Here is an 8,488-nt window from a genome sequence, read left to right on the forward strand (position 1 = left end):
ACAATACTGACCTCAATGGACCCATGGTTTGATACAGTATAAGGCAGCTTCATGTGTTCACGTGTTCAAGTATATGGCCAGAAAGAAAAGGATTGATTTCTAGGATGTGCGAATAGCAAGGTATATTTACTCCTGTCATCCATATCCTTCTCTTTGGTTCTTTTATATACCTTGGGCTAAAAATAATATCATCAGGGCTCTCTACACCCTACAAAAAATTTTAAATTTGGTTGTCGATGGTTATTGTACCCAGCACCTCTGAGGTTTCAGAGCATGACTCTGTATTTTAATGAGATTATTTTTTAAAATAGATTTGTTGTTTTTTTTTTAAACTTGTCAGCTGTTGTGGATTATATAAAATAAATACATAGATAGATGAAAATATTATTTGACAATGTACCCGTCTAGAAACATAACCCTTCCCTGGACCTCATGATTATGAATATAGAGGAAATACTTAGGCTGCGGGGCTGAATGAACTTATTCAAAAGGGCCAGTGTCTTTGATGGTACTTCCAGGGGAATAGAAGACTTCAGGATAATACCTTAAGGATTTGGGTTATGTGGTTGTCAAGAGGAATCACTGTTTAGCCTTAGCACAGAAAGTGAGCGTATTGATGGAAGACCAGTCTAATGCTGCATACTAGACACCGATCGTGACATTGGCACTCTTCTTAGGAGCAAATGTGACCAACGGCAAGTGGATTCATGGCTTTGTTGTCTCTACTCAGTTTTGATTTGGTGGCAGCTAATTGGTGTCATGCCAGGGAGAACTCTCAATGCCTTTGTGCAACAAATGCCAAGGCAGCCTCATCCATTTTCCTCATTGAAATGTTGCCCATTTGTTGATATATTGAAATATATGTTTCTTGTCCCTTGGGCTCGGTAGCCATTTCTGTAGCATTTGGCAGTAGAAGTGTAAGCACTCGTAACGTGAGCTGTGGATGTCCGATTCTGAGACGCCTGAGGAGAAGGGAGGAAGGCATGAAATCAATGCTCTGCCCAACTGGATCCCCCCCCCCTTTTGCTATCATTGGAGTGTTCGTGCCTGGGAAAAACTATGATGTTTGGAGCTGGGCTGTCTGGGCCTTTGATAGACCTTCAAATCCTCCCCATGGAAGAGAGCCCGTCTTCCTGTTGTTGCAGGTGCTAAAGCAGGCAGGCTGCAGTCAACACTGTGTTTGTGTGTTCCATCAGGAGGAATTTAAAAGGGGGCATGTGATGAATATGGAGTAGTACCATTGCCACTTGGACACTGCAAGCTCGCATGGGGCTTATTTCAGGGGCTGAATGTGCTAGTGAAGCGTATCTCACCACCATGGTCCCAAAGGGCCCTTTGGTCCATGGCGTTTGCCTCCCTAGGCTTATGACTGATCACTGGGGCAAGTGTAGATCCATATTTGTACAATCACTATGGCTTGTCTCCTGCAGTTTGTGTGGTTTCTATGTAGGGGAAGCCCTAGTTAGGTTGCCAGGACCCCCCTTGCCACCTGCAGTAGCTTCATTGTGGTGGAGCTGGGGGAGTGACTGGCACAATAACGTCACTTCTGGGGCAAACCTGGAAGTAACGGAGATGCTCTAGCATACTCCTCCAAAAACTCTATGGTTCCATGGAGTTCTTGGAAGAATGTGCTAGACCATCCCCGTCACTTCCAGGTTTACCTCAGAAGTGACGTTAATGCCCCCCCTTCAGCTGGCCTGCTTCCACCCACCCCCTAACTGCCCGCCATTACTTGGTATCTGGCAACCCTAGCCCTAGTTCAATGGGCACAGAGTGCATGCTTTGGATCCAGAAGACCCCGTTTCAGTCTGTGGCCCCTTTATTTAAATAGCCTGACATGAATACATGGAGCTGCTTTATACTGAGCCAGGTCATTGGCTTACCAAGGTCTATATTGTTTACTCAGACTGGGAGCAGATGTCTAGTGTCTCAGGTAGAGATCTCTAGCATCACCTAATGCCTGGTCCTTTTAATTGGAGATGAACATGGGGACTGAACATGGGACTGGCTGCATGCAAAGCAGATGCTCTTACCACTGAGCCACGGCAGCTCTTTCCCATCACCTGATCCTTTTAACTGGTGAGGCTTTGCGACCTTTGGTTTTCGTATTGTTTAGTAGTTTACACAATGTTTGACATTACTAAGCCAACATGTGGCCACTAGAAAAGAAAACTTGAGGGCAGATGAAGCCTGGAGAAACCAAAGGCCTGCCCAGAGGGTATGGGCATGGTGGGGCAACCCAACAATGTTAAGAGTTTCCGGGCCAAAACTCTTAACTACTACTCTGCTACTATTTTTTCACACCAGATCTGTAATCTTGGGTGGGGGGGCAGGGCCCTTCTTATCTTGCAAACTTTATGTCATAATATTATGCAGGGCAATTTAGATTGAAGGGTGTTCAAACTTTTGAGTTCTGCAAGACTCCACCACCGGCAGAAGAGGAAATTAAGGCTCCTGGAGCAGGGCAGGGAGAAGCTCTCTACAAAGGGAGAGGATCCTATAATAGACAGAGCCAGACATCATCCTTCCCAGCAGTGGAGGCTTAGCGGCACCACATCCATGTTAACTACAGAAGCTTCAGAGAGGTACGGCATGTAAGGAGCATCCCTAGCTGGCTGGTTTTAGAAGAGAATCTCGTGGCGAAAGTAGCTACACATGACACAGAGTTGTGTGTAGTCCCCCCACTGTCTGCAGTCTATGACAGGAGACTGGCGCAGGAGAAGGGAATTCTTATTGATTTCCCTTCTGGTGCTTTTCCTATTCCAAACCACGGACAGGGAAAAAAACAGGTTGTCAGAGGAAGTGATTTTTAGCAAAGAAACTGCTAGAAAAAAGCCTGGAGAACTCCTCCTCTTTATCATCTTCCATGGTCGATTAAAGCCTGCAGGGCTGTATTTTGTAATGATGAAGAAGACGAAGACACATTGTGGAAAAGCATAGAGACACACCCGAGAGTCTTCTGTGCAGTTGGGTCCTCAGGTAGCCCTATTGCCAGAGTGGGGTTGATGCCCCTCTCCACAGAATCACACACCTGCAGCTGTGTGTAAGGTTCTGCCCATCATGTGCTGAACCGATAGCTGACAGTGATTTCAGGGGCTCAGAAGACAGACTAAAGAATCAGAAGAAGGTTTAAGTTCAAAACATTTGGAAAGTACTGGGATACTTTTTCTCTTTCTGCATTGCTGGTACCACTATTGCATGACCCGTTGAGGACTCTCTGAACTTCATCAACAACTTGAGACAAAAGGGCATTTGCATGCTGTAGACAGACCAGGGAGCTGGAGGTCATACCCTTGAGCTATCATAGCTCCTGGTGTGCAAACTGCATGCACGCATGCGTGTGCTTGGCTGTATGAAAAGCAGGAAGGTACCAGCAGAGCTGCTGCCTTCAATAAATGAAGGAGGGGTGAGGGAACTAGGGTTGCCAACTTCTAGGTACTAGCTGGAGATCTTCTATTACAACTGATCTCCAGCCAATTGAGATCAGTTCACTTTGAGAAAATGGCCACTTTGGCAATTGGACTCTATGGCATTGAAGTCCCCTCCCCAAACACCACCATCCTCAGGCTCTGCCCCAAAAACCTACCGTCGGTTGCAAAGAGGGACCTGGCAACCCTAGAGGGAACAGCTGGAGAGAAGGGGACAGTTGTCTGTGGTCACTCTGGGTTAAAGGTTTGTGAAGTACACCTGCAAAACTGTGAACAGGGATAGGATGACTATGCAGATCCCAAGCAACAGCAATGCGTGCGCGCACACACACATTATTTATATTATGTATAATATTATATAATGCATTTATTATGTATATATATATAATTTAAACACTTGTCTCCAGTTTTGGTGTCATTTGTAAAACATTTTTAGTCTTTTCCCCATTTAGCGTATTAACATTTAGCTTCTTGAAGACTTCTACAGGCTTCTGGTTCACCATAAACATCAGCTATGTTGCTTCTCACAACAGCTGGCTGCCACATTGAAGAGAGATTACTTTTTTTTGGTACTTGCAACTTACTCTGACATATACAAAGCCTAGATTTCCCTCGGAAAGCCTGGCTCTTTCAGGAGCCCCCAGATCAACACGGAATCTTCCAGAAGCTGGCAGGCTTTCATGTTGTGCTTGTTACTCTCCATGTCTCTTCAACTTGACCTGTAATTGAAGACAACTGCGCTGGCTGCTCGTTCTCGGCATCTGGGTTATACGAAGTGGAGGATAAAATGTTTCCAGACATGGCACCGACTTCCTCCCTGCCCTGCTGGGATCCCTCTTTGCCATTGCGATGCCTGGAAGGCAGCTTTCAGGACATTGCTACATCTGAGATGGATGATCTGGTCTTGAGGGCCCACTTAATGGGGTGCTGGCCAAGGTCAAGCACCACTTTTTTGGGCCTGGTACAAACATTTAACGTGCCTCGCCTAAACTCCTCCCCGCCCCTTCCCATCCAGTCTCATGTTATGAAAAAATATATTTTCTATCTGAAATGACATAATAGACCAAATCAAGATGATGAGCTCAGAGCTTCTGGGCCCCGGAGCCCCATGTCACAGTAAAGTGTCCCTGTTTTCCCCTTAAACCTTGCAGGAACTTTATCTGGCCCTCTGCCATTCCTCCCCATTCTAGGTCATGGATGCCCGCTCTCCCTCAGTCCTTCTCTCTTCCTTTGTTCTTATCTGTCCTCGTGGTATAGGGTTGCCAACCTCCAGGTACTAGTTAGAGATCTCCTGCTATTACAACTGATCTCCCGCGAATCGAGATCAGTTCACCTGGAGAAACTGGCCGCTTTGGCAATTGGACTCTATGGCATTGAAGTCCCTCCCCTCCCCAAACCCTGCCCTCCTCAGGCTCCGCCCCCAAAATCTTCCACAGGTGGCAAAGAGGGACCTGGCAACCCTACTGTGAAAGGCCAGAGTTCTGTTTAGGACCTGCTTGCTGCCCATATGGACACACATCTACTTCTAGCAAAAACTAGCTGTTCCTAGCAGCTCAATCCTAGGCATGCTGCAGCCTATTGATTGATTGATTGATTGATTGATTGATTGCACTTCTACCCCACCCTCCCCAGCCAGGAGGCAGGGCTCAGGGTGGCTCACAAAAATATTGAATATAGTAAAAACTGGATAAAAACATCTTTAAAAAACAGTTAAAAGAGCCCTATAAGATCTATTGACTAAAGGACAAAAATGTCCAATGGCGCCTAGGATTGCCAGGTCCCTCTTTGCCACAGGCAGGAGATTTTTGGGGTGGATCCTGAGGGGGCGGGGTTTGGAGGAGGGGAGGGGCTTCACTGCCATAGAGTCCAATTGCCAAAGCGGCCGTTTACTCCAGGGGAATTGATCTCTATTGGCTGGAGATCAGTTGTAATAGCAGGAGATTTCCAGCTAGTACCTGGAGGTTGGCAATCCTAAGGGCGCCATCAAAGCGTAACATCCGGCTGCAGCCACGTGAGCAGATGGACAAGCCCCAAAAGATGGTAAGAACAGAAAAGGGGAATCAGCAGTGGGGGGTTAGGGAGGCCAGCCTTTAAAGAGAACCGTCGCTAACCTCAACCATAAGCCTGGTGGAATAGTTCCATCTCGCAGGCCCTTGCAGTATGTTCTGTTCACTGGGGCTCACTTAAAGTGAGTCAGACTAAACTTGTCGCATTGATTTCAAAGGGATTTAAGGATTGCAAACTTTCCCTGATTGAAGCCCCACGAGCCAGTTCCTGGACAAATGTCCCATCCATCACAGAGCTGGTTGGCCTTAGATGCCCTTCCAGCATAAACACAAATGTGGAGGAAATTCCCTTGTGATGGTGCAATCTTGCATACCAAGAACCGACCCAGCTCCCTTCCTCATTTCCAAGTGAGTCCTGTATTCAAAGTGTTTGGTTGATTCCCAGACCTCAAGCCTTGGCATTGGTGTGAAATTGCTAGGAGCTAGAAGAGCTGTCGGATCCTCTGCATACCAATGAACTGCCTGAGCAAGCCTGTCTTTGTTCTCAGTCCTCATGTCGTTTCGCCTGGACACGGGATGGTTTTTATTTGGGCTTTTAAATAGGGCAGAGTTGAACCTCCGTGTTGATATTTAGAGGCATGGAGGGTGTGTGATTTTTGTTGTTGCTTCAAAGGGCAGATGCTTTAATAACAAAATGGCAATAATTGAGCCGAAGGGGAAAAAAGCAAAAGGAACTGGCGTTGTCATCAGTCAGTGAAGATGGGGTGGGGTAAGGAACAGTGATGGCCAGCTGGCTACAAGTCAGCTTTGAGTTTCGAATGTATTCACAAGATGTGCTTCTCTGCATATAAGGAATTGCCACATTAGACACACAATGACGGCTGGGACACAATCCTGACCTGCGCCCAAAGACAATGTCTGTGAATGGTTACTCTGCTTCTAGCGTCTGTGTTTTGCATAGAAATATCATGGCTTATTCCTGCAGTTTAGAAGAAGATCAGAAACCTAGGGTCTCGGTGCCTTCAGGGACCTGGGACAGGGACCTCCTGAGGGGTGCCACTAAACTTGACCTATATACCTCACAGCTCGGAGGAGTTGACGTGGCGCTCCTCCCTCGAGCACTAAAGAAGGCTTGGCAGGGAGGAGCATGAGCCGTACCAACTTGACGGCTCAGGGCTCAGAGCCAGGGTGGCCTCGCCTGTAAGATCAGGGTTGCACAAAACAGAGGAGGCCTGACTCTTCTGCATCCCACCAATTGCCTGTGCTGCAATTCGCTCTGGGGTTTTGGCCTGTGCGCGCTGCGGATCTCCCTTGAGCAATGAAAATAAAGTTGGCCCTTTGATTATCCCAGCTTTGGTGTCAGCTCCCCTTATTCTGTGGACACTTGCAATGTGAATGCATTTGATAATCAAATGGACCTGGCTTGATGGCTGAGATTGAGGAAATCCGTACTTAATTGGTATTGCTTAAACAGTCAAGGCCACAAGCAGCATCACACTGATATGATGCCCAAAATTAACCCCTTTTACATTTAATTACCGCCCTCAAAAATTGAGCCACTAATAATGTAATTCTTTTATCTGTGCCAAATAGCAATCATTGAATTAAGTGGATAAGATTGAGGAAATCCAATCCCAGATTTGTTTGGTTTAGCAGCAAATGACTTGAACAACTTGTGAACCAGTTTGCAGCTGCGCCGTAGCTGTGCTTGCTAGCTCTTAGTTGCTTGAGCATGTGAGAGGAAGAAGAGTTGGTTTTTATATGCCAGCTTTCTCTACCACTCAAGGAAGAATCAGACCAGTTTACAATCACCTTCTCTTCCCCTCCCCACAACAGACACCCTGTGAGGTAGGTGGGGTTGAGAGAGCTCTAAGAGAGCTGTGACTAGCCCAAGATCACCCAGCTAATTTCGTGTGTAGGAGTGGAGAAACCAACCTGGTTCTCCAGATTAGCCTCCGCCGCTCATGTGGAGGAGTGGGGAATCCAACCCGGTTCTCCAGATTAGAGTCCACCACTCCAAACCATTGCTCTTAACCACTACATCATGGGGTCTTAAGGCAGCCAATTTCAGCAGTCCTTGTTTATGATGGAATTGCCTGCCTAGTAGACACTAGAAAGTACAAGGAAAGGCTTTTCAGAAATAGTCTGTCCTCCATTATAAGAACAATGCTGCAAATTTTTTTGCCTGTGTACTTGCATTCAGAATTGTCTTTTACTCTTTTTGGGGTGCTTCTCACTATGCTGCACAATTTTATTTATTTATTAGATGTGAAAAAAACATGGGGAGTGGGACTACAACTTGCATTGTGCGTTAACAATTACGTACATGCAAAAACCCGCCCAATCCAAGCAGATTGGCACCCGTTACTGTTGCTAAGGAATACAGAAAGGACAACAAATGAGTAGGATAAAAAGAAATAGCAATTCTATGATCCTTTGTTGACAATCCCAGAACAGTTGAATGAACCATCCACAGATTTCCCACTACCCACCACTGGCATCCACAGTATTTGTTATTTCACATGTTGCCTGCCTGCCATATTAATCTAAAGTTCTTACTTGCTGTTTCAGAATGCAGCAAACTAAAAGGCTTCGTTCCCAAATCTGTTTTTATTTACTTGAATGTTTGTGCACTTAATAATTGGCTGGCTTTCTGATTTATGCGCTATAGTTGACATACCCGGATTTGTTGTTGAGAAGGGCAGGCTCTCGTGTTACCAGCCTGCACAGCTGGATGCCTGTCTGCAAAATGTGACAATTCTAAGCACACTTCATTGCTTCTAGAAACCAGATTTTCAAATTTCATGACAATGTGAAAGAACACATTCTTAGCAATATTCATGAGCATACTTTAGAAAACAATAGGTTATGCTGTGCTCCTCTTGGATTCAGCAAGCACTACGTTGAAGTCAGTAAGTAATAATGTTGAGATATATATGACAATACTATTAAGGAATAAAAAATAGATCATTTGGGATTCAGGACTTTTATTTATGAATCTATTCACTTATCAACTTACTTCCTTTCAACCATTTCCACATGGTCTATATGGCC

The sequence above is a fragment of the Euleptes europaea genome, chromosome 11 (assembly GCF_029931775.1).
Source record: "Euleptes europaea isolate rEulEur1 chromosome 11, rEulEur1.hap1, whole genome shotgun sequence".
Taxonomy (NCBI): Eukaryota; Metazoa; Chordata; class Lepidosauria; order Squamata; family Sphaerodactylidae; genus Euleptes; species Euleptes europaea.